Source organism: Pelodiscus sinensis, chromosome 6 (genome assembly GCF_049634645.1).
Source record: "Pelodiscus sinensis isolate JC-2024 chromosome 6, ASM4963464v1, whole genome shotgun sequence".
Classification (NCBI taxonomy): Eukaryota; Metazoa; Chordata; order Testudines; family Trionychidae; genus Pelodiscus; species Pelodiscus sinensis.
Window position 1 is genome coordinate 47,546,787 of NC_134716.1, and position 27,178 is coordinate 47,573,964.

General features: G+C 45.3%; 1 long non-coding RNA gene across 2 annotated transcripts; it reads right to left on the minus strand.

Moving 5' to 3' along the window:
• Positions 1 to 845: 845 nt before the first annotated feature.
• On the minus strand, positions 846 to 27,178 carry LOC142830054 (uncharacterized). Of its 2 annotated transcripts, none has more exons than XR_012905080.1 (4): positions 27,069 to 27,178; positions 15,352 to 15,441; positions 5,015 to 5,136; positions 846 to 3,732 (listed from the first exon to the last, which is right to left on the minus strand). It is a non-coding gene; the product is annotated as an uncharacterized LOC142830054 (long non-coding RNA). The 2 variants fall into 2 exon arrangements; XR_012905079.1 differs by lacking the exon at positions 27,069 to 27,178 and adding an exon at positions 23,038 to 23,145.

A 27,178-nucleotide genomic window follows, 5' to 3' on the forward strand; every position in this document is an offset into this window, starting at 1 on the left:
CTGTGAAAAGCACCTATGTCCATGTTAAGACTAGTAAAGTGTTGTCAGTCTATTGGTGATGGTGGCAAACTCTCTTCATGTAACGAGTGGTCCTGTGGCACCTGAAAGACTAATCCAAATACATAGAATCACGAACTTTTGTGGGTAAACCCCACTTCCTCAGATGAGCTGGAGTGTTTACACCAACAAATAATTGCACCTGCTGTTGGCAAGAGAAATAAACACTATCAGCAAAAGCACTTTGGCATAGAAGTGCAGGTTTGGCTGAACACCCATTTTCAAAAGTAACTTAGGCTTTCTGGAGTCTAATTTAAGTCCCATTGACTTTCAATGAGGCAAAAGGTATGTCTACGCACAGCAAAAGCCATGCACAGACTAGCCTGCCTACCAGAGTTAACCTGAAATATAGCAAATGCAGGTAACAATAGTAGTGAAGACATTGCAGTGGGGAGCTTCAGAGTGAGCTGGGTATATGTACTCAGGGTCCAGTATAGGCTAGTACAAACCTTGCAGAAACCTCTGTTCCATTGTCTTGGATTGAAGCTAGCGTGTGTAGGCTGGCTTGTGCATAGTTTTTGCTATGTAGATATACCTAAGTGTTCTAAATGTGTCTCTTTGGAAAAATGGAATGTAGGCTTCTAAATCATTTAGACACTTCTGAAAATTTTACCCATAGTACCTTTGTCTTAATCTATCCTTGCCATTTGTCATTTTGAAAATGTTAGACTAATGAAATGCAGGACCAGTTGTTCATATCTGACATATATTTACGTAAAATTGTACAGCTTTGAATCTGGAAACGATGCATAAAACATAATGCAATAATTCAGTGATATTTATTTTACTACTACTTCAGAATTCATCCATTTGCTCCTTGTATTCCCCAGATTTAAATTCCTGGCTGCAGTGTATTTATTAGTTGAGTAGAGAAAGAGAAAAATATGTTTTGACACAGAAAGGATTTTGTTTTCCAAGAGCTCAAGAGAATTGGCAAATGGGACATTTTGGAAAATGTGAATAAAATGCAGATAATTTTTAATTCCAGTACGGCTTAACTAAGGAGATGTCTGTATTTTTTCTTGTAAGAGTCTGAACATGATGTATTCTTCAGTAATACACGTGAAGCTTGCCTAAAAGTGAATAGGGTTGGAGAAAGGCTAGGACATTTCTTTTAAGTTGACTTTGGCTTTTTGTATATTCTGGGCAAGTGTCTGGGTCACTACAACCTTTTTCATGAAGCTGAGGTACTGTAGACCTAAAACATTGACAATATTTTCTCTGATCTGAAATGAAGCCAAAGGCAATGTGACCTTTTTTGCAGAACTGGTTAGTTCAATCTGGGTAAGTGGTGTTTGCCAGTTGAAAGATTGGTCCATGTTGAACATTTTGTCACCTCTTAATCTGAAGGCTGTGGAAGCAGCCACTGTCAGAAAATCAAAGTCTTTCAGAGTAAGCTGGTAGAGACTGGTACCCCTTAGTGGCCAAGTCCAATAAATGTCAGATGAGAGGTCTAATCTAGTAGGAAGATGTTGTGTCTGCACACGGCAAACCAGCATTCAATTTCCCAGCTAAGGGTGGAACAAATAAGCACAATAACTTTTTCGTGGTTTGTCTTTTGCAATGTTAGGGAAAATAGCCAAGTTTTTCCTGCCATCCCATGAAGTTTGTTTACAGCCACTACTTCTGGCTCTCTTTGTTCTGTTATTTAGTTCTAATTTATCTCTAAATGTTTTCTAACAGCCCGGAAAGTAGTGGCAGTGTAGGTAGTGCTGCTAGACAGTATTGACCTCCTATGGTTCAAACATTCTGTGGTTTCTGATTAGAGAGGTTCAACTTGTAGTCTTAGGGGCCTGCTGGCTTGTGAGGTTGCTTTTCACCATTGGCTTAGTTAAAAGTAGCTGAGATCTCAAAAGTATATTGTGCCTGCTAATACATCAAAGTAGCTGGCCATGCATATTAAAGCTAATTTTAAATATTTTCCTCTTTGTGAAATGTGTGAGTTTCCTCTCCATTATATAGAGATCTCACCATTCACTTAGGAATTAGAAAGTTGTTTTGCTACTGAATTTGTACTGAGCATTCTGTACCTGTTTCTGTGCCATGACTGGTGTGTATGTAAAACACATCATAACAGACAGGGGTGGATGAGAGTGCCGTGGGGCCCTGGGCAGTGCCGCGGGGCCCCCCCTTTGACACGGCGCATGCGCTGTGGCGCCACGGCGCATGCACAGGGCTTCTGCAAGTGCAGGGCCCAGGGCAGCCGCCCCGCTCACCCTGCCCCAAATCCGCCGCTGATAACAGAGTAGAAAACATAGCCTCTTATGCCTTGTGTTCGTCTGACTGACTGAAGATAGACTGCCTGACTTGGCCTCATTGGAGACCAACATTCAATTAGCACTGATTTGGCCACAGAATCCTCTCCTTACTCCATCATTGTTTCCTTGTCTTGGCTCCTGCAAATGCTTATCCTGCTCTAGGATCCAAAGTCATTTGGCAGTTCTCCTACAAATTCAGGCCTTTGGCAATTCACGCACTCCACTATTACTCCTTCCTTCTACATACTTATATTACCACTGTCTGTTTCAGAAAGTGCAGTGATGCTAAGACAAGGTGCAATCAATAGGGCTTTTCAGAGATATATTGATAAAATCTTTCCAGTGTATTGCCCTTTAAGGAAAAACAGTTTTCGCTTTGTGTGTGCCTTCTAGGCACTGGATCATGCCGACCTAAACCCAGATGTACTGATCTGCCTTTATTGATGGGCTAAATACGAGCAAAGAGACTAATGATTGTAAACTTTGCTTTTTGACAGTAACACTTGCACAAGCAAGCTATAGCTGTCTCACTAAGAAAAAAGGTGATTTGTGTATATTTTTGTGAATAAAGGTGATGAGTTCATATTACAGTGGTATTATTTGTCCAGGAGGTTTTGAGTGTCTGATAAGCACTCATGAAAATGTTTGCAGGTCCCAAGCTTCACAAAGTTTAGCGTGAATGATATTTATCCAGTATCTCTTACCTGGAGTTTGTTATTCTGTATTCATTATTTTTTAATCTTTTAAAAATGTCTTTTTCCTCTTAAAAATTGTAATAATCCAATCAAAGAGCAGAGGAAAAACTCTTGACTTAAGTGACCAGTAAAACACAGTGGATAATTGACATGAACAGCCAATGAACCAATGGCATGCTGGTGAGATTTGTTCAGATGAACATACTAGCAAATTCTTATGGATTACAAAGAAAACAAGATCAATTCATGAACAGAATAAAAGGCTAAGTTCACAAAGCTGTTATGGACAATGAATATCATTTGCTCAGCTCTACACAGGGGCATTTGTAAGGCAGAAAATATGTGAAATAAATCAAAAGTGTTTTCTTTTTTTACCCCTGTGATAGGAAACTACAGTTTGCTCTTGGGTGCTCCATGTCCTTGTATCCCTTTGTTGTGCTGTTTGTGGCTTGAAGTCATATGAAATAGGACTTACTTCATAAGGAGTGTAATCGTTACTGTTCTGTTTTATGAGTCCTTCACCAGTGCCATTCAGGTCTCCTGGGGGCTGTCCAGGTCTTTGCTTCAGCCCCCTTTTCTCTTATCAGCAACCTTGAAGTTCTGCCTTCTTCTCCTGAAGCGCTGTTTAGGCTTTCTAGGGCACATAAATTCCCAAATGTGCAACAAGATTTAAAGAAGCAAATAGTGATGATACCTCTCTATAGATCGAGAGCTGAGACTTCCTGCAGAAAATACAGTACCTGTTACATTGTGAGCACTCTTTATATTAAACCCACGTTCACCAGGCACCTTAAAGAGTCTAGGGAGTACTGTGAGCAGACATTAAGATGCTGAGGCTAGCGGGAATTATTGTAGGAGAAGAAAGGCATGTGTGTTTTTATTAAAGGTGAGATTCACCTCTGTATAACGGGCCAGCACTGGGCTTCCACAACATAAATTCCCCTTAATCCCTCAAAATTGTGCTTATTTGGAATGTAACTGATTCATAGGCCTTGAACTGGTCTTCTGCAGAAGGATGAATTTCATCCTAAGGCAGGGATGGACAAAGTGATCCGATTCCCCAGGGTTAGCCCCAGGTGGGCCACCACTGCTGTAATTACCTGTGCTTCCTCAGGTCTGGCGATTGCATCTCCTGTTGGCCGCAGATCTCTGTTCTCAGCCAATGGGAGCTGCAGGAAGCAGTGTCCTTGTCCTCACCGCTTCCCACAGCTACCATTGGCCACGAACAGCGATCTGTGGCTAGCAGGAGCTGCAGTTGCCCATACCTGTGGAACTGCAGGTAAATATGGAAGTGGCAGCCTGCCAGGGGCTAATCCTGGTGAACCACCACTGTTTTATTGTCCACCCCTATCCTAAAGGTAGATCTATACAGCATTTAGACACCCGTGTCTAATCCATGGCATCTGATTTGGGCTCAAGCTGTGGAGCTGTTTAATTGCAGTGTAGATTTCTGGGTTCTGGCTGCAGCCTGGGCTCTGGGACCCTCCCACTTTGCAGGGTCCTAGAGCCTGGGCTCCAATCTGAGACCAGAAATCTACACTGCAATTGAACAGCACTGCAACCCGAGTCCCAGGAGTCAAAGTCAGCTGTTATGCAGGGGTTTTAAATGCAATGTAGACATATTCTAAGTCCATGATAGCCAACACACTAGCCACTAACCCAGAGGTTCTCAAACTTGTGATACCACGACCACCCTCTAAGTTGCTCACAACCCCCCGGGAGGTCGGGACCCACAGTTTGAGAAACTCTGCACTAACCACATCTGGCTATTTGGCTGGTTGCATGTAGCTAGTTCACTATAGCAGTAAACTGGTCGGATTCTATGTCTCTAAGGCTATGTCTACACTGCTGTTTTTGCCAGCAATGAGCATGCAAATGAGGTGCAGATTAGCATATCGCTACACCTCATTTGCATAATTTATGCACAACATTTTTGCCAGGGAAAAAAAGTAGTATGGCTGTTTTCTTTTTGCGCAAAACCCCCTTTTCGTGCTAGATCCTTACCTGATGACTTCATGGACCAAGACCAGAGTGGTCACTGCCGGAAGGCAGTGCCCCGAAGAGAACACCACACCCAAAGGGGGCACGTCAGCATCAGAGCAGCCGTTTACTTCCCGAAAGCCACCCTGAAGGAAGAAGCCATGCGGAGAGTGAGTGAACCCGCTACATATGTAATAGACTCTGTATTAGTACCTGCTCATCTGACTCCTGAGCCCTGCATTCCAGGCTGCACCTGGTCCCTGCTTGCTCCTAACTTCTGTCTTCCTATTCCAGATTCCCATCTACTTCAGTTCCTACCATGCTGCACTACTCCTTATCCCTGTTCCTCAACTTTACCCCTGATTCTATCTGCATTTCTGACCCCTGGTCTGGTACCTGACTTTATCTCCAGCTGTGACCCTTGGCTTGTCACCTGGCATCATCTCTAGCTCTAACCTTCAGCTTGGTACCTGATACTATCTTTGGTTTTGACTCTTGGCTCTGACCAGTTGGCCTGGCTACCCATGCCCCAGTCACTGTATAAAGAAGCCTTTCAGCTGTGAAAAGAGAATCTCTTCTCCACTCATCATCTGACTACCCATCATCTCTGGAGGGGAATGTCCACTCTCCTGCACAGTAACAAAGCTTTGAACAACTAGGAGTTTCATCTTTGTCTCAGGACTGCCTAGTATGGCACTAGCTTTAATTTAGTTAACTTGCTAAAAACACGGTGAGACTACCAAGGCACAGGCTTCCATGCAGACCAAAAGTATGAACACATGAGGCAGGCTTCTCACTGCTATTTTCAGCCAGCTGTTTGGATAAATGCTAGCATGGGTACATCTACATGATCAGCAAATCACCCCTGTATTTACAGTGTAGACATAGTCTAAGAGTTACACTTACCCAGAGAATACAAGCAATATCCATGACTTATCTGGCCAATCAAAATCAATGGACACAACAGCTTTGTATTCAAATTTTGGATAATCGATCCTGCACAGTAGCTATATGCTGCTCTTGTACAGAAAATACAATAAGGGCACAGCTACACTTCTGGGGAGATCAGCACTCCAGAGGTTGATCTTCTGGCATTTGATTTATGGGGTCTGGTAAGGACCTGCTAAATCAAATGCTGAGGGCACCCCCATCAACCTCAGAATTCCTCAGTTGTAAGGAGTAAGGGAAGTCGACGGGAGAAACTCTCCCATCAGCCTTCCACTATGGAGACACCTCAGAAAATTGATGCAAAGTACGTTGGCTTCTGCTATGCAATTCACATAACTGGAGTTCCATATCTTGCCTCGATTTTCTCTACCAGTGTAGACCTGCCTAAGACACAGTCTTTGCCTCAAACAATTTACAAAGGCCCCAATACTACAAAAACTATATACAGGCAGTCCCCGACTTACGCGGATCCGACTTTTGTCGGATCCGCACTTACGAATGGGGCTTTTCTCCCCCCGGAGCTCACGGGCGGTGGGTCACCGCCCGTGTCCTCCGGGGCGAGAAAAGCTTCTCCCGGTCTCCCTGGTCTGCTGGGGGGAGGGTCCAGCAAAGCTGCTGGACCCCCCCAGCAGACCAGGGACACCCAAGAAAAGCCGCCGCCTGGGCGGCTTTGCTCGTTTGCCCGGGAGCAAAGCCACCCAGGCAGCGGGATCCCCGCCGCCTGGGCGACTTTGCTCCTGTCCCCCTGGTCTGCTGGGGGGGGTCCAGCGGCTTTGTTGGACCCCCCCAGCAGACCAGGGAGACAGGAGCAAAGCCGCACAGGTGGCATCCCGCTGCCTGTGTGGCTTTGCTCGGGGGCAAAGGAGCAAAGCCACACGGGCGGCGGGGTCCCTCCACCTGTGCGGCTTTGCTCGGGTCTTCCTGGTGTGCTAGGGGGGACTCCTCCCAGCACCCCAGGGAGACAGGAGCAAAGCCGCATGGGCAGCGGGGTCCCTCCGCCTGTGCGGCTTTGCTCGGGTCTCCCTGGTCTGCTGGTGGGGAGGGGGTGCAGCTAGTGTGCCCCCCCCCAGCAGACCAGGCTTTTGTTGCGGGACGCCTCAGGTAGAGCAGCTGGGGTGCTGCCGGGTTGGTCCTGTGGGAACCTACTGGGCAGCGCCCCAGCTGTTCTGTCCCAGTCTCCAGATTCAGCAGCTGTTGAAACTGATCAGGCTGATTCCAGGAAGCTGGGGGCAGAGCAACTCTGCCTCTGGCTTCCTGTAGTCAGCCCCTGGTCAGTTTCAGTGGCAGCAGCCGAACAGATTCAACTTAAGAACAAACCTATAGTCCCTATCTTGTACGTAACCCGGGGACTGCCTGTACACATGTGTAAGTTGGTGAAAAGTACAACTGACTGGAGTTGAGGAGACTCCGTGCACAGTGTGTGGCAGAATCTGTGCCTAAGGTCTCAGTCCTCCAAGTACTTATCCGTGGAAGAAGCTTCCATGAAGTCAATGGGACTCCTTTCATGTGTAAAGTTAAGCATGTGAGCGTCATCAGCAGTCTCAGGACCTAACAGACTTCTGCATTTTCCACCAACATCTGGTTGTAATAATTCAAGCTTGTCACCACCATATATTCCCTGAACATTTCTCAAATACTAAATCCATAGATACGAAAAGTGATATAGATCAAAGAGTGTGAAAACTGTTGGTTTTCCCCTATATGGAGTAAACCCATTGAATACAACCTGCTTGTTACGGGGTGACGAAACCCCGTATGGCCCCAAACCGGACCCCAAAGGAGGGCGGTGGCTGACCGACCCATCCCCATCCCTCCCAGCAGGAGAAGAAGCGGCGGTGGCCGGAACGACAGCGCGTGATGGAAGCACATGCACCTCGAGGGAGAGCCCGAGGAACACCGGTGCATGTGCATTAAAGAGCATGTCGGGAGGTGCCTGCGAGGGTGCGGAGGAGTGAGTGTGGGAGACGCCGGTGCAGGCACACTGGGACCGGTATGGAGGACGGAGGGTGGCCTACAAAAGAGAGAGGGCCAGCCCAGGCAAGGGGGAACGGGAGGAGAGACAGGTGAGGGGTCGCTGGGCCCAGGGGAAGAAGCCGGCGGAGGGACTCGGTGAGCGGGGGTGAGGAAATAGCTCAGGATGGGCGGAAGGAGCCTCGCCTGTGGGCTGATGCATTAAGGCAGCTAGCCCCATCAGCCAGGTGGAGGGAGGAAGATACCCCCATCTTAGGGCCCTGGGCTGGGGCCTGGAGAGAAGGTCCTTTATTTAAGGGGGTAAATACAGCACCAAGGATCCATGCAAGCCTCATGACTGGGAGTTACATTGTGGGTTGGAGATAGGGAGACGGAGGGGGCCGGATATCATGGAAGGGGCCCCCTTCACACTGCTACACAGCATATTTTACTGATTATAATTTCCAATGTGTAACAAATATTTTCACTCTGGTAGAACAAGCAAGAAGACTATCAACTTTAAGACTGGTATCTGAATAGCTATTTCCCTCCCATTATTTACCTATAAAGTACATGACTCATCTATTGTTTATATTCCCACACAAAATTCAGAAGTAAAATGGCCAAAGTTCCCATTAACACAAATCCTCAGAATCAGGGAAATAAACAGTTAAGTGCTTACTGACCAAAAAAATGAATAGCCATTCATCTCCCCTATTTACTCATAAAATATGTGACTCACTCACTCTTTATGTAAATTTCAACAAAAGTATAAAGCCCATGTCTTCTTTTTTTAACTTGATGTGACCTTTCCAGGTCTTTTACCACTCCTAGATCCTCCTAATTGGGCCAATCCGTTGTGACTGGCAAGTTAGTTCCTGCCCTCTGGTGCAGCAATGCTCAAGGAGGGAATGACGGTATAAGAACAATTAACTCCATCCCAATTCAAGCAGCAAAGTAGGATCTTTCCTGTAAGGTTAGTCCTGTTAGGTGCTGAGAATTTCCCAGAAGTGCTGAGTCTTCTTAATCTCCACTTACTTCTGTGCTCTATGGGCTTGATCCTGCAAGGTAGTGAGTGTCCACTGAAGTATGCTAGAAAAAAAGGACTTGACCTATTTCACATAAAAGTTACTGCAAGCTTTAACGTTTGCTTCAAAGAGTGTTGAGTCGGGCCCTAAAACATTCGTCACTGTAACATACCCCCAAGAGGGAACTGAATGTGGATTAGGAGCACCGGTGGCCCGTGAGCCTACGTGAGCTAGGCTGCCTAGGGCGCTGCTGGCCCGGGCACCCGATGATGACACTGTGGCACCCCGGGGCGCCCCGTGATGACATCACGGCCATTGACGGCTGTGCAGGCAGGGGCGCCGATTGCGCTGCCCCGCCTAGGGTGCCAGCTGCTGCAGCTGGCCTCGGGCTGCTCCTGATTAGGAAATATGTTCAGTTTCCCCACACTCTACAGCCAGCTAATGAGCATGTTCCTTTCAACAGCAAGTGCTAGACAACCGCTGGTGGGCATGTACATTGCTTTTGCCCTCTCTTCACACTGAATTTTCCTGAACCAACTGCATTCCTGTGACACTTAGACAGCACAAGCACTTGGCTGTGTGTCTGATATCCATCATTGTGCCACCAGGGGAAAATCTAATCCAAAGTGGTTGGTCCTCCTCTCAGGTGTCCAAGTAAATATCCCAGAGTAGCTGGTTAAATTTGTGACCTCTTATGCATTTGTTCAGGATTCAGTCTGACAAGATAAAAGTGGCTGTCCTCACCCAGAAATCTGGATGCAAGACTGAACCCATATTTGTGAGCTATTATGGACTATAAATATGTCAGAAATGTCATGCACAGCTCCGTGGGTTTGAAATAGGGACACATGTTAATTCCTGAAACATGTCTGAGAATTAAAAATTAGTGGAAGAATGACTTTAAAATAGAGCTATTCCCAAGGTCTACAAAGAGACCCTCAGCAAATATGACAATGAATTCTTATTTGAAAAATACTCTAAAGCTCTGAAGTAATGCCCCAGAATGTTTTAATAACACTGCTCTAAGTTGTACTTTTCTGCACTATTAACGTTCACTACTGAGGTACAAAAGCTATGTGTAACAGAAGTACCAGCAACAATCATGAATGTGTGTAGGGACACTTTGCCATGTACATTGGACAAACCAGATTGCCTCTACAAAACAGAATAAATGGACTCAAATCAGACATCAAGAATGGTAACATAAAAAAAACAGTGGGAGAACATTTTAACCTCCTGGACACACAGTTGCAGACTTGAAAGTTGACATCCTCAAACAAAAGTCTTCAAAAACTGGCTGCAATATGAAACTGCTGAGCTGGAATTCATATGCAAATTTGACACCATCAGAATAGGTCTGAACAGGGATAGGAAATGGCTCGCTCATTACCATAAGCAATTTTCCACTTTAGGTATTCTCACCTTCAAATCCACATCCACCTGGATTGAATTAGCTCAGATCCCTGTATCCCTACTGTTTCTTTTGCTTTCCCCTCATCCATCTGATGGAGTGAGTTGCAACTCACAAAATTTTATGCTACAATAAAATTGTTAGTCTTTAAGGTGCCATGGGACTCCTTCTTGAGATCTTTGTTTAGAATGATAGATGGACTAAGAGAAGATGGATGGGGAACACTGAGGCTACATCTACACTGCAGGAATTTGTCAGCAGAGACAATGCAAATGAAGCATTCATTAGCATTTCTTGCACTCTCATTTGTATAGTCTCTTCCGATCTGTTTTGCAGAAGAGGTTTTTGTGGAAAAAACACTGTGTAGATGGGGAAAAAACCCTTTTGCGCAAGATCCTGTATACGTGCTTTTTTAAGGAATAAGGTCCCCATGCAAGTAGTGTTTTGCTGCCCTGATAGATCCTCAGGTTGGTTGGTCCAGCATGGAAGGGGGTGGAGAGCAGAACATCTGATACTGTATGGTTCTGACCTGTGAGGTCTCTGGAGGGAGCAGGGAACTTATGCAAATGAGATATCCTCCTGCTCCATTCAACCTCAGCTGAGCCTAATCTCAGTTTCTCATCTATGCTGGCTATGGAACATCTACTCTACCCACTCCACACTAGTGGAGCATGGGAGGAATCGTTCAGAGCCTCTTGTATAAAAGTGCTACTTGGACTGAATAGGTTAGGAAGACTCATTGGTGGCTCTCCTGTCCCCAAATGGGCTGGCTGAGACCTGTTTTGGCCTGATAGGCCCCCATTATTGCTGTCTCACAATTTCATTTTGGAGCGAAGCACAGTTCCATTTGAGTGGGGTATTTTGTCCTTTTGCTGTATCATCCATCACTCTATCCCTCATAGGCTGTGTCTAGACTAGCAAGTTTTTCCGCAAAATCATCTGCTTTTGCGGAAAAACTTGCCAGCTGTCTACACTGGCCGCTTGAATTTCCAGAAAAGCACTGACAATCTCATGTAAGATCGTCAGTGCTTTTCCGGAAATACTATGCTGCTCCCATTCGGGCAAAAGTCTTTTTCTGAAAGACTTTTGTGCAAAAGGGCCAGTGTAGACAGCACAGTAGTGTTTTCCTCAAAAAAGCCCCGATCGCGAAAATGGCGATTGGGGCTTTTTTGTGGAAAACCGCGTCTAGATTGGCCACGGACGCTTTTCCGCAAAAAGCATCCTGCCAATCTAAACATGCTTTTCTGAAAATGCTTTTAATGGAAAACTTTTCCGTTAAAAGCATTTCCGGAAGATCATACCAGTGTAGACGTAGCCATATAGTGATGTCAGCATAACACTGGCTCCCTTCATATAACTCGTTCTTAACTCCGCTGCCATTGATGGCTAGAGTCATGGAGCTGCATACAGGTAGGTCTTGCCAGATGCTGTGCAGAGTTGCCTAGCCCCATCTGTTCAAGAGCAAAGGATGCATAATTTCACTGAAAATTATTTGCATAATATCATGTGAGCAATATCTTCAGTTGATATTGCTACCTTCATGAAGGCACATCTGATAATGAAAGAGAGGAAAGCCCATGTGCTGGATATGTTTATAGAAGCAGGATAACTTTGACACCTATTTACTATATATCACTAGATAAAACCCCATGCGGACACTAATGACTGGAAAACCTATGTGGGTCTTACTGCTTAAGAAATGCAGTCGGCACATTTTGTCTGACAAGGTCTTCGGCTTCTATCTGAAGAGAACATTCCTAAGCAAATGCAGCATGGACTGAAATAAAAACATCAAGGGGGAGAAACTGGCCGGTGTCCATCAAGCTTAGTTCAGTTCACCGCATGTTCCAAGAAATCAGCCTGATGGTTCATTGTGGGAATGCTTGATTCAGCACAGCTCCACTGTACTGCCACTGAATTTTTGGTTAGAAAAAAGAAAAGTTACCATTCCTGTTTATTACTAGTATTTTTTTTGGACTAACTGTAGGGATGGGAGTGAGCTGGATACTGACAGAGCTTCCTCATCTGCTGCTCTGTTCAAGTGATCATTTGGAATATGGCCCTCATGTTCCTGGAATAAAGAAGCTTCTAAATTGGACATTGTTTTATTCTCATTAGAGATTATAACAATGATTCATATGTAACCCACACCTGCTGGGTGTGGTGTACTGTCCCATTTAGTGGCATTAAGACCACTTGCTGAGACAATAATGAGCCTGCTAGTAGCCAGCTTTTAACTCATGCAGTAGCAGCTCCTGCACTAAGAGGTCCCAGGTTCAATTCCGCCTGTTGGCATTACACATACCTATAAGAGGATCTCATTTCACCTCAGCCTGAAAATCTATCACCTCTGTTTCTGCTTCGTAAGGGCTCTTTACAGATTAAATGTTATGCAGAGACCACATTTGGTGAAACCATTGTAAAGCAATGGGATTTTCTCCTTTGATGAACTGTGATCTCAGGTGGGATATGGAATCTTGTCTCTGCCTTTTTCAGAAAGCACCAGACATCTGGAAAAAAGGACAGTTTGCTCTCAAATATCGATCAATGCCCCAGTATCTAAATGCAATACAGAAAAGCCATTTCAGCATTACTGCTGGGATTCCTTCTCTGACAAAAATCACTTAGGCTATGTCTACACTAGGACTACATCTACATTGGCATGATCTTGCACAAATACTCTTTAAAGCAAGAGCATCCATACCAGTGTAGATGCTCTCTTGCGCAAGAAATCTCCAATGGCTATTTTAACCATAGGGCTTTCTTGCACAAGAAATTCATGTTGCCTGTCTACACTGGACTCTTGTGCAAAAACAGCTTCCTGAGCGGGAGCATCATAGTTCTTGTGCAAGAAGCACTGATTTCACACATTAGAATGTCAGTGTTCTTGCGCAAGAACTCCCCGCCAGTGTAGACAGGCAGCATGTTTTTGTGGAAAAGCGGCCACTTTGGCGCAAGATCACGCCAATGTAGACACAGTGTAGTTTTCTTGGCAAAAAATATGCTAATGAGGGACTCATTTGCATGAGTTGTGATCTCCTTCGTATATTTTATGCCAATCCATTTTTGCGAAAAACCAAGCAGTGTGCACATTTTCTTTTTGTGCAAAACCCCCCTTTCTCGCAAGATCGGTAAACCTCCTTTTTTTGGGGATAAGGATCTTGCAGGAAAAGGTTTTTTTGCACAAAAAGGAAACGTCCACACTGCGTCTGTGTCTAGACTGCATCCCTTTTCCATGAAAGGGATGCAAATTAGACAGATCGCAATTGCAAATGAAGCAATTTGCATAAACATGGCTCTTCATTTGCATAAACATGGCTGCCGCCTTTTTCCGGCTCGGAGCTTTGCCGGAAAAAAGTGCCAGTCTAGACGCGGATCTTTCGGAAAATAAAGACTTTTCTGAAAGATCCCTTATTCCTCTTAAAATAAGGAGTAAGGGATCTTTCAGAAAAGGCTTTATTTTCCGAAAGATCCGCGTCTAGACTGGCGCTTTTTTCCGGCAAAGCTCTGAGATGGAAAAAAAGCGGCAGCCATGTTTATGCAAATGAAGCAGGGGAGATTTAAATCCCCCCCACTTCATTTGCAATTGTGATGTGTCTATTTTGCATCCCTTTTACGGAAAAGGGATGCAGTCTAGATACAGCCTGCTTGTTTTTGCGCAAAAACCCCTAGCGCAAAAACGGATCGGCAGAAAATATGAAAATGAGATCACAACTCATGCAAATGAGTCCTCATTAGCATATTTTTTTGCCAAGAAAACTTCTGCACTGTGTCTACACTGGTGCGATCTTGCGCCAAACTGGCTGCTCTCGCGCAAAAGCTTGCTGCCTGTCTACACTGGCTGTGTGTTCTTGCGCAACTAAACTGACATTCTACTGTATGAAATCAGGGCTTCTTGCGCAAAAACTATGATGCTCCCACTCAGGAATAAGCCCTCTTGCGCAAGAGGCCACTGTAGACAGGCAACAGGAATTTCTTGCGCAAGAAAGCCCTATGGTTAAAATGGCCATCGTAGCTTTCTTGCGCAAGAGAGCATCTACACTGGCATGGATGCTCTTGCGCAAAAGCACATGCCAGAGCAGACGTTCTCTTGCGCAATTACTTTAACGCAAGAACTCTTGCGCTAAAGAGTTTTTGCATAAGATCATGCCAGTAGCCTTAGTGTGGAGTCATCATGGGCAGTCATTGTTCTTCCTTCAGTCCAGGATCCTCCCTAGGATCCTCAGTTCTTCTTCCTGGGAACACCCAGCTCCCTCCAGGAACACACAGTTCCTCAGCACCCTCCAGGCCTCAGTGACCCACTGCCAGTCCCTCTCTAGACCTTTCTCAGGGCAGACTGCAGTCTCTCCCAGCCATTCCTCCCTGGCCAAAGGCACGCCTCTACAAGCCCGGTTGCCTGCTGCAACCCTGCCTTGTGGTCTTACAACCTGGGGTTTCCCTGGCTCAAACTCCCCCAGCTACCTCCTTGCAGCCCGGCCTTTTAGGGCTACCTCCATGCAAGCCCCGCCCTCCATGACTGCCTCCTTGCAGCCCTGGACCTTAAGTCGGGTAGCTTGGCTTTGCTAGGCTTAAGCTTCTCTCATTGCAAGCAGGCAAGTCAGGTCTCTCCTCCTTCCCAGGAGCTGCTCTTATAGTCTCCAGCTGGGCCCTCCTTATTTGCCTCAGCTGGGCTTTCCCCTGACTCCAGGTCTCAGCCCCTTAAAGGGCCAGTGCAGGGCAACACCCTGCCACACACAGTAGCAGCCTGCTCTGGATTCCAATAGTTGCTTGGACAACTTCTTATAGTTATTCTGTGTTATATAGAGTCCCTCAGCCAATCAAATGGCTGGATTTCCCCCCAATTGCGAGCTTTAGGAGCGGGGATCTCTATGAGCTCAACCCTTCTCTGGTTACTCAGGTAAGCTGCTGGGTGGTGGTCATGACCTGGGCACTGTCTCAGGGCTCATGCACCTGAGTTCAAGTCATGTGACCTTTCAATCATCTCTTCCAGTCAAGGCTTAGTGGTTTTGGTGGAACACACTTACCTGTCCCCACCTGATAGCAAAGCAGCAGCATTCTTCAGTTGAAATGATCTCCCTGCTGCCAGCATCCCACTTTCAAGATTTCAAGTCCACCTGTATGCATTGTCAAAGGAAAAAGAGATTTGCATTGATTCCTTGAGTGAACTGGTAGCAGCAAGGGCATATAAGCTTCAGCTGATCGGGGAGGCTGTAATAGAGCAGGCAAAGAGCCTTTGTAACAGGATCCCACCCCACCTCAATTATATCAGATTAGGAGAGATTAGTCACTGTTCCTGCAAGCAGAATTCTCTTCCTGCCATGATACCAAGAATCCCATCACAGCCCTTCAATCTGCATGCTAAATGTTAGTGCCCCTGCATCTTGTGATAACAGTGACTGTTAATGGTAGGCCATCTGCAACCCAGTTCAGCCCTCACCTCACATTCAATGCTTGGGGTTTTTTAGTCTTACTTTAATCTGCTTGTACAACTCCCGTAACTGATAGTAGACAAAATGGGTAAGGTAACATCTCTCACTGGACCATCTTTTCTTGGGCTATGCCTACACTGCAGCCTTTTGTCGGCAGAGACAATTCAAATGAAGCGCTGATTAGTATTTGTCGCTCTGTCATTTACATGTCTCTGCCAATGCTTTTTGCAGAAGAATTTTTTGTGCAAAAACAAACAGTGTAGACAAGGCCTTTTTGCGCAAAAAATGCCTTTTATGCCTCTCCAGGACAAGCATAAGGATCTTGCACAAAACGAGGTTTTTGCACAAAATGGAAGTGGCTACACTGCTTCTTTTTGCACAAAACCCCCTTGCACATAAAGAAACAGCAGAAAATATGCTAATGATGTCATGACTCATGCTTATGACTCCCTCATTAGCATATTCTCTGCTGCAAAAACGTGTCATGTAGACATAGCCTCAGTGTAGATGGGTCCATTTTGCACAAACCCTCCCTTTTGCACAAGATCCCTCATGCCTTGAAAAAGAGGTATACAGGATCTTGCGCAAAAGGCATTTTGTGCACAAAATAGCCTTGTCTACACTGCTTGTTTTTGCGCAAAAACCCCCTCTGCAAAACGCACCGGCAGAGATATGCAAAAGACAGCACAACAAATGCTAATGAGCGCTTCATTTGCATTGTCTCTGCTGACAAAAGGCTGCAGTGTAGACATCATCTTGGTGAGAGATTCAAGCTTCTCTCTCATCAACAGAAGTTGGTCCAATAAAAGATAGTATCTTATACACCTCAACTGAGTCTAGACTGGCCAGTTTTTCCAGAAAATCAACCGCTTTTCCAGAAAAACTTGCCAGCTGTCTACACTGGCCACTTGAATTTCCGCAAAAGCGCTGACTTCCTACTGTATGAAATCAGTGCTTTTTGCAGAAATACTATGCTGCTCCCGTTCGGGCTTGCTATGCAGAAGCTGCATGTTGAGCAAGGAGAATATACACTATACAGTCCAAGTACTTTTGCGCAAAAGGGCCAGTGTAGACAGCTCAGATTTGTTTTGCGCAAAAAAGCCCCGATCGCGAAAATGGCGATCAGGGCTTTTTTGTGCAAAAGCACGTCTAGATTGGCCATGGATGCTTTTCCGCAAAAAGTGCTTTTACAGAAAAGCGTCCGTGCCAATCTAGGTGCTCTTTTCCGAAAATGCTTTTAACGGAAAACTTTTCCGTTAAAAGCATTTCCGGAAAATCATGCCAGTGTAGACGTAGCCCTTGTTTCTCAAATATTCTGGGGCTGACACACCTCCAACCCTACCTCAGTGATACTATGAATAATGTGCCTGTATCCAATAGCAGAACAGACCTTTTTGTTTCTAATTGTGTCTTTTGTGCTCTGAGTCTGGCTGATACTCCAACAATCTAGCACAAAGTTTGCCAGCAAGCCTGCTATGCGCATGTTGAGCAAGGAGAATACACACTATACAGTCCAAGTACTGAGTTCATGAGGGAGCATGATAAGTAATGGGAGTTGCTGGCAGTCACTTTCACCTCAAGGTTAGGAAGGTGAAACTTTTGCCCATTCTACACACTTGAAGTGTGTGTGGCCTAGTGGAGCAAAACTCTTTCCTGTAGGCAAATGAAAAAAATGGTAATGACCCGTGTGTTGTGGAGCTTGGGGCAGAGGCTCATTTTTCTTGAAGAAACTATTGCAGCTACTGCCTGACTATTCATAGAGGCAGTTAAACCTTCTTCATGTGTACAGCATGTCCTCTGATAAATCTGATATACAGTAACGTGACTGCTTCCTGTATGAGATCCTGCAGTTTTTTCCTAAGGGTTTTTTTTCCCTCTCCCTGTTATTGAGGGTCAGCTCATTGCTTGTAACTTAGAGCGTGTCAATTTAGGGCATGTTATTAAAAGGCGAAGAGCAGCCAGTGCAATTGCCTTGTGGGAAAGAAGGACATTACTCAGAATCCAGCAGAGGAGGTGCTGTACATTTTGTGTTGTAACAGGTGCCATCTCCAGGGTCATATAAGACCCTGTTCTTTTGCAGAGGCAGACTGAGATATATGTATTAGACTGTGAAAAAACTTATTTCGTATGGGATCATTAATAAAAAAAAATCTGACCGCGTCACAGCTAGTTGCAATCTGTACATATCTGCTCTGATTCCCCACTGCCCAGTACCTTGTTTAGCTGTGTATAGCTGTGCAAAGCGGGTGACATCCTGATATGCTTACATCTTCACCTACTTTACAGAGCTTTAATTGGTAACACACAGTTGAATGCACATTTTTATTTGCATTTGTGTCAAGGTTACAGTAGGTCACAGTTGCCAGGAAGGGCCTGACTGTAAGCACTGAGGCCAAAGTAAATGTCACACCTAGTTTGTGAGTTCTGTGAGGGAAGTGCATATTAAAACTGATTAATTGCACATGGACAAAGCTAAATAAGAGATCCCACAGCATGATGTGCTCAGTTGCTGGCAGGGAAAGAAGAGAGAGTTGTCAGTGTTGTTGTCATTTTGGGGAGAGGTCCTTCGATACTGGAATGATAGGTGCCAATGTAAGAACTGACCTAGATACGCTGTCTGCAGAAAAATAGTTGCTGGCCTGTGAGATGAAACAGATGAGGGGCGAGAGGGCAAATGAGGGTCTTATATTAATTCAAGAGATTATATTGTCTCCTTTTTCACAGGTAAGTACATATAGTGAAAATAGTCTAGAAAATAACATGGGACAGAATAAACTGGGCCCCAGCATCCCATTTAATTCAGGTTAGTTTTATAGTGTGAGCGGCAAGCTATGGATATGGTTTCAATGAATGGCGAGGGTCCAAACAAAGACAGGGCAATGTTTCCCCAAATGCAATAAAAGCATGACTATGCAGATCTGCAGGATAAACTCCACAACCAGTCCTGGCTCTCCCTCCCCCCACTCGTAGTTGCTGGGAATCAGTTCTACTGTGACAGCGGGTATGTTCCAGCCATGCCTGTGTAGAGTATGTAATGGAGTGCAGCAATGGCAGTGTGAGCACCTAGCCACCCCTGGCAGAACCTATGCATCTGAGACTACCTAGCCATCCGAGGCCCTCAGCACATCTTGGTGTGGCTAGCCTGTCCTGCTGCTTGTGGCTACATTCTCTTTTCGGCCTGCTAGTTTGATCAGAGTTAGCCCAGGTATGTCTTCCTGAATTGGGAATTCCAACCCCAGCCTGAGGTGTAGATGTATCCTATCTGACCTGATAGGGAAACATTTTTTAACTCCCATGCTCTGGAGCACTCAGTCCATTTCTTCAGGATGTGCACTGGAGAGACATGGATGTAAGAGACTTAGGGCTGGTCTATGATTAAAATGCTACAGTGGCGCAGCTTCATCAGTGCAGTTTTGCTTTTGTAGCACTTTTAGTTAAGATGCAATAGGAGAACTTTTCCTTGTCAGTGTAGTTAATCCACCACAGCAAAAAGTGGTAGCTGTGTTGATGGGACAAGCCCTCCCGTTGACACAGTGCTCACCTTGAGTAATATAATTCAGGCACATACACAGGGTCGGGGGGTGTGAAGAGTGCAAACTCACCCTCTCCCCAGTAAGCATGAGACTGCGGTGGCGTATTGGCCTACCTTCCCTCCCCCTATGCTCTAGCTGGCCGGTGGAAGGCAGAAGTGGCACCCTGCCCCAGCCTCCCTCCCCCATGCTCCAGCCAGCGAGGGGAAAGGCTGAGACTGATTTCATGCTCCTCTCCATAGGAGGAAGTCTGGAGGGAGGGCTGGGCCATGGGGGTGGAGCAACCACCAGCCCCTCCCACAGCTTGCACCCCCCCCACAGAAATTCCTTCGTATGGGCCTGCAATTATACCAATATAAGTTTACAGTGTAAATCCTGTCTAACATAGCTTCTAGTAGATACTATCTGGTGTAAATTCCCCATTCTAGTTCTTGTAGTGCACTTCTGCCCTTGGAGGCAGCTCTCCAGCTATTTTACCCTTCTAGGTCTTTGAGTAGAAAAGTAAACTTGTGCTCAACTGTCCTCAGTTGTGTGGTGGTTTAGTACAGTAACATGCACAGTAACATTAGGACTGATACCCAAGTATGCCCTCTCCTTGCCCAAGACTACTCGCCATTAGGCACACTACCCCACTTTCCCTCTCTGAACTCCTCAAAAATTCTGAACCACCATCTAAAAAGTAATTAAAACACTTCCCTGCTGGAGGTTCAATTCATTCAGGCCTCTTGGTACACAATGGCTATACAGGCCCATCCCCTGTGCATTCTCTCTTTCTCCCCCTTTGGCAGGGAGTTAATCCACCACAGCAAAAAGAACTTCCCAGAACTGGGACCCTTTCCTTCACCAGTCCACTCAGGCTGGCAACTCAATAGTGTCTCCGCCCTGGTAGTCCAAAACAAGCACAAAGTCTTTATATTAGTTTTAAGATAGGCCCAGCATTCCCAGCTGTCCCTGGCTTGAAATGTGTAAGTAGGGAAAAGTTTAGATAGTCCATCAGGGTTTATTGTTTTCCTTGTTAGGGGGCTTGGAACACATGTCTGAGCTGGCTAATTGTTTTTCTCTTTTGTAACTCTGGGTACGTCTACACTACATGCCTCTGTCGGCAGAGGCATGTAGATTTGTTTATTCAGCAAAGGTAAATGAAGCCGCGATTTAAATGATCGCGGCTTCATTTACATTTACATGGCTGCCGTGCTGAGCCGACAAACAGCTGATCAGCTGTTTGTCGGCTTGCCGCTAGTCTGGACGTTCCCCCTGTCAACATCAAAGCCCTTTGTTGGCAGCCCCGGTAAACCTCATTCCACGAGGAATAACGGGGCTTCCGACAAAGGGCTTTGATGTCGACAGGGGGAACGTCCAGACTAGCGGCGAGCTGACAAACAGCTGATCAGCTGTTTGTCGGCTCAGCGCGGCAGCAATGTAAATGTAAATGAAGCCGCGATCATTTAAATCGCGGCTTCATTTACCTTTGCCTACAACCCTAATCTACATGCCTCTGCCGACAGAGGCATGTAGTGTAGACACAGCCTAAGGATTACAGCCCAGGGATTTTCCCTGAGTGTATGTCACTTCATGGCTATTTAACACCTAGTCACCTACTATGATTGCAACAGTAGTTTTATTTTTGTAATAGAAGAGTTTTCCTTTTGTTTTGATTAACCAGTATTGGTCGATTGTTGTGTCTTTAAGTTTACGTGCCTAGTTACCCAGGCAGAGTCTATTGTTCTCTGGGGATTCCCTTTGTTTGTTTTCCCAACTCCAAGCAAAATGGACATTGGGGACAGGTGGAGAGCTTTGCCTTAGGAAGGGGATTCCCAAGTGATCTCTTCCATGGAAAAGGGTTTATTTTATATTTTCTTTTAGTCACTTGGGTGCTGTTAGCAAGGAATCAGTCTTTTGTCTTTTTGGATCTCAGGGGGACTGAGATCAAATAAGTTTGTCTGTGGGAGTCAATGAGACAGGTTTTACAGAGTTTATTCTACTAGCCAGCCCTCCCCCCCCCCCCCGATCTCTGCACTCGGAGTGTCAGGTTGGGGAATTGAGTCATGACAATGCACCAAAAGGGACTAGGTCCCATTTTCACTTAGACCTGTTCAGGACTTGAACCCAGGCCTCACAGTGCAAAGAGATGACACAATAAGGTATTTTATCAGTAATAACAATTTACATGTGGGAAAGTGCAGACTCAGCTCTATTCTAATATCTGACAGATGTGGCCTGTTTCTGTTCTCACTTATACCAGGTGTGACTTCAAGGAAATCGGTGGAGTTACATGAGTATAAAACTGGTGTAAATGTGATCAGAATAAGGCCCTTATTCTAATACCAGCAGTTGCTTTTGGCCAAATCCAGCCCTCTCATTTCTGGACACAAATAAACCCTTAACAGCAAATCATTGTGCTTCCACTTCATGTGGATCGGGGTGGGAAAAGGATGGTGGTGCTGGTCGGATATATGCATGGTGCAGAGGCGGTATGGAGGCCAGAGCCCTGTGTGTTGGGATGGAGCCCAGAGCTAGGAGGCAGGTGAAGTGAAAGCAGAGTATCTCTTGCTACACACATCGGCTGTGAATAGACTGCATCCCTTTTCCGTAAAAGGGATGCAAATTAGACACATCACAATTGCAAATGAAGCGGGGATTTAAATCCCCCTGCTTCATTTGCAAAAAATGGCTGCCGCTTTTTTCCGGCTCGGAGCTCTGCCGGAAAAAAGCTCCAGTCTAGACGTGGATCTTTTGGAAAATAAAGCCTTTTCTGAAAGATCCCTTATTCCTCTTAAAATAAGTAATAAGGGATCTTTCGGAAAAGGCTTTATTTTCTGAAAGATCCGTGTATAGAGTGGTGCTTTTTTCCGGCAAAGCTCCAAGCCGGGAAAAAGCGGCAGCCATTTTTATGCAAATGAAGCGGGGGGGATTTAAATCCCCGCTTCATTTGCAATTGCGATGGGTCTAATTTGCTTCCCTTTGATGGAAAAGGGATGCAGTCTAGACACAGCCATCCTGTCAAAGGCCCTGTGGGGAGAAAACAGGGCTATCTTCACCACTGGGCTGGAGTAGTAGTAATTGTGGAAATGCCCCACATGCTTATGGGGATGAAGATGATGCTTCTGTGATCCCTTCCTGCATCTTTACAGTGCCTGACCTCGTAGCAGAGGCTGAGCCCAGGACTGTGACAAGCTGTTCTCTATGTTTTTTTTTCTCTATCATCAAACCATAAAAGACCAGGCTTGTGAACTTTTCTCCTTTCTCCCTGGCTTTCTGCTCTGCCAGCACTCGTGCGCTGCATTCTCTGCTGCTCCTGGCAGAACGTTATGTTACTACTACAGGAGATCAAATACAAACCCTTTGACATGATCATTATTTAGCATTTAATCTCATTACATTCAGTGTTTGTCATCCAGTGAAGGGCCCTGGAAATCATATTTGCACATATTAAAGGTCTCTACTAATTTGGAAGAGACTTTGAGCTGAGCATATCTGTTTCCATTTAGGAAAGTGACACCATTCTGTTTGACTCTTCTGCAGTCTTAAATAGGTTCCCACTGGGCCATTGCCAAACAAGCCCCAGGCAAAAATCTGGCGGCCAAAATAAAGGGGTGGAGTAAAAGAAAGCTAAGTTAGGAAAGTATCCTGACAACTAGAAGACCACAACAGTAATTTCCAAGAGCAGTTTCTTCTTTCTCAGTACCAAGTGCTTATAAACAAATCTCACAAGAACAACAACATTTACACAGAGAGGAAAACAGCTACCCACCTTCTCTGCTAACTGACCACAAGAAAGGCATTTAGTTATGAAATTCAGGATGTTATCTGCGCCTCCTTGGCCACACGGCTCTGTTTATGTACAAATTGTCACATGCTGTTATCTTTTTTTACATAGCAAAAGGGGTTGCAGGCAGCAGAGAAGAAATACTGTGAAAATTGCACAACGTGCACTGTTGTTTGTCCTTTTACTTGAGACCCTGTGAAAACAGCATGTGCTGATGGTCATGAGAGGAGAAAAAATAAGTCTAGATTTCTGTCTTCTGGGGTTCATTTTGTAACATGTTCTCTTCAAAACAACCCTCTGCAATTATATAAGAACCTGGCTGCAGCAAATGTGCAGCTTTGGGACCAATGAGAATGTGGCAGTCATTATAGTAACTGTTCCCAATAATCATCCCCACTGTTCAACTATCAGTTGCAAAATGCAATCTAAGAGCAGAGACACTGAATACAATGGGATGCATCTATGGTTTTGTTTTCAGCTCTGAATTTTTCTCTGTTTAGTATCCCATTGTTGTTTACCAGGTGAGCAAGCTATTATGTAAGGGACATGATTACCATGTACTTGGGAGTTATTTGTAAATTGGAACTTTGCAGTTAATCCCTTGACTCTCACAGTAACACTGCCGGATATAGTCTCGTGGAGTTAATTGCAAAACTGCCATTTTTTTCAAATGTGAAATTCTGATGGGGTCCTTCAGTTGTTTTGTCTATGTATGATCACTTACAATTTTACAGGCTTCTGACATGGGGTACAGTGGAGAACAGCTGTCTTAGACACACTACATAATTGCCTCTGAAAAAAACAAAACGTCAGGAAAAATAATAGTCTTTTCCAGTAAGAAAGATCTTGTCTTTTGGAAATTAGACAGGGTTTTACTTAATTCATATAAAGTACATACATTGATCAAATATATTTAGCTTTACAGATGTTTATCGACTAATGTCAACTAGAGGAGAAGATATAAATCATAATCTAATTGTTTGAAGGCCATCATCACTTAGCTCATGTGATGGGAAAGGTCAGGGAGGACCACGATCTTTTGCATACACAAAATTTGCGCAATGAAGAATTTTTCTTGCCTGTGAATGTAGTTTAACTGAAGGAGATTAACATACAGCATAGCACCAGTGTGTTTTGCTGGTTTTGCAGGTGGAAATTCTAAGATTTGCATACTTTCAGGTGTGAGGTATTTAAAATGTGAAAGTGTGCCTGAAGATGTTTGCCTGTGCAGAGAGGAGGCACAAGAGTGCAGCTACATGATTTTGCACATACAGGCAGTCCCCGGGTTACGTACTAGATAGGGACTATAGGTTTGTTCTTAAGTTGAATTGTATGTAAGTCGGAACTGGCTCCAGATTCAGCTGCTGCTGCTGAAACTGACCAGGGCTGACTACAGGAAGCCGGAGGCAGAATTGCTCTGCCCCCAGCTTCCTGGAATCAGCCACTGATCAGTTTCAACAGCTGCTGAATCTCGAGCCTGTGACAGAACAGCTGGGCTGCCAGGTAGGTCCCTGCAGGACCAACCCGGCAGCACCCCAGCTGCTCTACCCCAGGGTCCACAACAAAAGCCTGGTCTGCTGGGGGGCAGGAAGTGCACTAACTGCGCCCCCCCCAGCAGACCAGGGACACGGGGAGCAAAGCCGCCGCCGTGGCTTTGCTCCCAGTGCCTCTGGTCTGCTGGGGACCGTCTCCAGCAGACCAGGGACAACGGGAGCAAAGCCGCAGCGGCGGCGGAGTCCTGCGCCTCTGAGGCTTCGCCAGAGCAAAGCCTCAGAGGCGTGGGACCCCTCTGCTTCCCCAGCTTTGCTCCAAGTGTCCCTGGTCTGCTGGAGACGGTCCCCAGCAGACCAGGGGCACCCGGAGCAGCTTTTCTCGCCCCGGAGGTCGAGGTGGCGGGACCGCTGCGCTCTGGGCGGTCCCGCTGCCTGCAAGCTCCGGGGCAAGAAAGCCCCATTCGTAAGTGCGGATCTGACATAAGTCGGATCCGCGTAACTCGGGGACTGCCTGTACACACTTGGAGACCTAGTTGAAAATGTACTGCTAAGTATTAATTACATCAGGATTAAGTGCCAGACTCTGTGCTCAGTTGCACTACTGCAAATGCAGCGCTCTTAATGGGGAGCAATGGAACTACTCTGGTTTTATACGAACCAGTGTAAATAAGGTCAGTTAGACATGCAATCTGCAGAATATATTTTATAAAGTATATGACTATACTTTATATTCCTATAAAATAAACTATAAATAAATAAAAAACTGGCTCAGTTTTATAACATTTAAAATATATTCTTGTTTTCATGTAAATAAAAATATATATAATGGATATATTTCCTTCTGAAAGTTGGACTCTCATAATCTCGCCCCCTTTAAACAGCCTAAATGTGCTTATCCTCTAGAAAATGGCATAGTCTTTCTGGATCCATTTGATCCTCCTCTCTAGGAAACTGGAAGGATCCAGGCTCTCTTGTCTTCTAGGAAATGGGCTGAGTATTCATGTGACAGTTCTCTCTAGAAGATGAACTCGGTAGCTGTGGCCTATGTTCATTCTCCTTTTGGCACATAAGCTGTCGACAGACAATACTGATTCTTAGAATGAGTTGTGGCTTGGAACCAAATTGTGTTTACAAACCCAGAGAAATGCAATGCATCTTCTATAGCATAAAATATGGCACAGACTATGCTATGCTATGCTCAGTTGTAAAGAGGTGCCAAATAATAGCATTGCAAAAACACTCAGTAAGAAGGTTGTAAGTAATAAGATTTAGCATTTTTGACATATTTTTCTTGTGACATCATGATTATTGGGAAGAATTAATTGAACTTGGTGCATCCCCAAACTAGCCTGATGGGAGAGCAGTTCTAATACCAAAGTTAAAGTTGTTCATATGGGCACCTGAACTTTCTGAAAATGGATAGTTCACCAAAATAGCTCTAAACGTAGGAGCAAAAATTGTTTTTATCCTGTTAATTACAGTAAGGGCTACATTTTGAAACTAGAAGCTTAAGTTCCATATACAAAAATGCTAGAGCAATTGTGTGCCTACATTTGCAGCCACAATTGCATGTGCAAATTGTTTACCATCACAAATGAATAGTTAGGGTTCTATTAAATAACCATCGGTATATACAAACATTCAGCTTGAGATGTAATGTTGCCAAATGTAGACATGCAGTTGTGTGAAGACCAGAGATGTAAAAATCCCAATTAATCAATTAATTAATCATCAGGGCTCATCAAACCGCAGCGAGCCCTGCTCACCAGCTGCGCTGTCCGATGATCTGCGCATGCGCAGATCACCTGAACCCGGCTCTTCCAGGTTAAAATCTACTCGCCATGGGCGAGTAGATTGTATTATTTGTCGAGCCCTGTTTATCAGGATAACCTAACATTTAACTGGTTAACCAACTAAGCAGGATCCCGGGTGGGGATCACTCCAGCCCTTTTGGAGCAGCCCCCAGTCCATGGAGCTCCTGCTCCCAGTCCTCTATGGGGCTGGCTACAGGCTCCCAATCCCATGCTGGGGTGGGGATTGGCTGCAATCTCCTGGTCCCATGCTGGGGCTGGGACTGTCCTCAGTTCCTTGCCCTGTGCTGGGGCTTCAGCTGCTGCCGACTCCTGACCCCATATCACATCCTTAGTGCAAAACATGTCCCTCAGGTTTTTGAATTAATTCCGGAGTCATAAATAATTGTTGTCCGAGGGCTGATCTGTGCTAGAAAATTAGACTGATCCAGCTATATTGCTCAGGGTTGTGAAAAATTCATAACCTGTGCAATGTAGTGAAGCCCACCTAAGTCTCTGTGTGTGACAGTGTGACAGCAGTCGATTGATAAAATAATTTTTTTGTTAATCTAGTTACTGCCTCTTGGGAAGGTAGATTGACTACAGTGAGGGGAGAGCCATTCCTGTTGCTATAGTAAGGCCTAGTCTTAACCTAAAAAAGTTAGGTTGACCCGGCTATGACTCTGAGGTGTGAAAAATCTACAGCCCTGGAAGAATTCTTTCATCGACCTACCTTTAATTTTCAGGGTGGTTGCATCACCCTGAGGCACCACTCCACTTTCCCTTGCCCCAAAATCCTACCCTCACTCTGCCTCTTCTTGACCGACTGCTTTTTCTCCCAAC